The 2582-nt window shown below is 47.3% G+C and overlaps 1 non-coding gene across 1 annotated transcript; it reads right to left on the reverse strand.

Annotated features, from left to right (window-relative positions):
- Positions 1 to 1059: 1059 nt before the first annotated feature.
- On the reverse strand, positions 1060 to 1133 carry trnas-gcu. Its single transcript has one exon. It is a non-coding gene; the product is annotated as a tRNA-Ser (tRNA).
- Between the last annotated feature and the right edge of the window lie 1449 nt (positions 1134 to 2582).

The raw sequence follows: 2582 nt of genomic DNA on the forward strand, positions 1-2582 counted from the left end.
CACATTCGGCGGTTGCAGTGGAAACTGCCTTGGGACTATGGGAGGTGGGTGTGGGGTGTTGCGAGCGAAGGAAGAGTGGACCTGAGGTGTAAGCCCTGCCCATTTACCTCCTCTCATGTATAAATCCGTGAAGTTGGAAGAACTTTCCAACGAATGATTCAGTACCACGTGACTCATAAACTAATTAGTATTCATGTTGCGGGGCCAGCATCATTATTGTGTCACAGCAGCTGCAGGCCATCACCGGGGGCCCGCCGTATGACGTCACGGTGCAGCTGGAAGCCCCGGGACAGTTTATCAAAGAAACCCCTGTATCGGGAAGCACTGAGATAGCAAACTCCTGTCAGTTTACATGGGAACACATCTCCACATTACACAGCCTCGAGGCAAACTTCCCGTCCTTCCACTTAAAGTTCAAGAGCCCTCAAACCGAAATTCCCCAGGTACATTTGGAAGAATTTTTTCCAGGTGTTCGCAAAGTATATCTATGAGCACTTTGTTAAAGTTTGAATTTTGCGAGTGTTGAAATTTTGTGCTTTTGAGCGAAATCACAGTTCGAAGAAACAGAATGTGGTAATTTCGACAGAGTTTGTATTTGCGCGTCAGCGATATGTCTGCGGGTGCGTGATGGGAGCATCACCCAGAAGGGAAACCATTTCTCCTGTTCACTCAATGTCCTCTTTAGCAGCTTTCCCGTATAACGGCGCACTGTTCTGCACTCGCCTTCTCATCTGCTTCCCGAAACACATCGACATATGTATTTCACATTGATACACAGGCCCAATGTGCACAGTTGAGATGACACACTCGTGCAGGTCTGTGTGGTCATCTCCTGTTCTCTGTTGAGGAGGGCAATGCTTGTCACTGGTCACTCAGGTGTCAGAGAAAAGTTTAGAAACAAAACGGCTAAATTTTCTGCCAGTAGAGAGGGCCCGGTTCCTGGAGACGGGACAAACGATAGCAGGGAGACAGAATGAGAAGCAGCTGTTCTGGAAATTCTTTGCCTGACCCCATTAAAAACAGACAACTTCGCAACTGGAGGGAGAACAGCAAACAGACCGCCCCGGGGCGGGCTTGAACCATCAACCTTTCAGTTAGCAGCCGAACGCGCTGACCAATTGCGCCACAGAGACAAGGAGCCACGCCCCTTTCCACATCGCTTAGGGGAGGCTATTAGTGAATTCATAATTCAGCTTGCCCATCCGAGAATTACATTTGTCGTCTATCAGTTTTACTTTTCCATAATAAAGCCTGGGAGATTTATTGTGGAGATACGGGGACAGTCTGAAGACACATCCATGTCACGAGGAACTAGCTTTCTTACTCCGGGGCCGTCGCCCTTCGAGCCTTTCAGTGTTTTGCCTGTTCCCGAGTTCTCTCATTGGCTCGGAGGCGAGAAGGGGTTTGAATTCCTGATGTGCAGGAACGACAATTCTTTCAATGTCTCAGATCAGTTCATGTCCCGAGAATATCAGAGTCAATCTCCCGGCCTTTTCAACAAGGGGACGGTGTCTGCACTGTCTCTGCTCAGTCGGACAGTTCATCTTTCATTCTCCTCTAAATACGCTTCCCAAAGAGTTTCTAAAGATTCACAAAGCTGGAGACTGGGATTTCTGTTTTGCTTCATGAACATTTTTCCATTTCGTAACTGACAATATTTTGCCAAAACATCTTCCCAATTGTACGCCATGATTACAGAGCTGACGTTTTGAGTCTGTACGTTGTTTGTTCAGAACCCGAGTTTCCTGCATGGCAATCAATTCCCAGACATGAGAAAACGGGACTTTATTGAGACGGGTTTTGTGAAGTTTGAGCGATAATGTAACCAACAGGAAGTCATTTAAAATCGCCAGCGAAGAAAGCATCGTCAGCAGGTTACCACCCTGGGCGGGGGAGCCCCAAAGGATCTCTACGCCAGCACCTTAGGTGTTCGGCGACAACTACACGCCCAAAGTTGTGGTGTAAAATTTCTCATGGAATTGTTCTAAAAGGAAAGGTGAGTACTGGGCTTGTCCTGTCCGCGCCTTCGCCCCAACATATCCTGTTGCCCTGGATTTGATCAGGACAGAGGAGGCTGATGGGAGATCGAATTGAACTACACACATTGATGAGTGATAGAGCGGGTGGGAAGGATCCATTTCCATGCATAGGGAGATTAATAATCAGGGCCGAAAATAAGGAGCCACTTCAAGAAATTTGGGGTTCATTCAGCAAAGCTAATGTAGAACTGTTCACAGAAAACTGTGATGAAAGTCTCTCGAGTTATTTTGATGATGCTAATACAATCGATAGGATGAACGTAGATTGGTAAATGCATTTGGCGACAGTTCTGTTCTAGCCCTGTGACCGAAACCTGGATCTGAAGGATTCTGTTTTCTCCGACAGGAAATGTCAAACCTGCAGAGTTTCTCTTTTTGTCTCGGCTTCTCCGCATCCGCAGTCCCTGACGTTCGACATTAATTCAATTTAGAAACCCCTTTGTGGAGAAGATTTCCGTTTGGGGAACATTTTCCTGACCCCATTAAAAGCGCACAGCTTCGAAGCCAAGTAATAACAGCGAACACACCGCCCCTGGGTGGGCT

The sequence above is a fragment of the Chiloscyllium plagiosum genome, unplaced genomic scaffold (genome assembly GCF_004010195.1).
Source record: "Chiloscyllium plagiosum isolate BGI_BamShark_2017 unplaced genomic scaffold, ASM401019v2 scaf_83023, whole genome shotgun sequence".
Lineage (NCBI taxonomy): Eukaryota > Metazoa > Chordata > Chondrichthyes > Orectolobiformes > Hemiscylliidae > Chiloscyllium > Chiloscyllium plagiosum.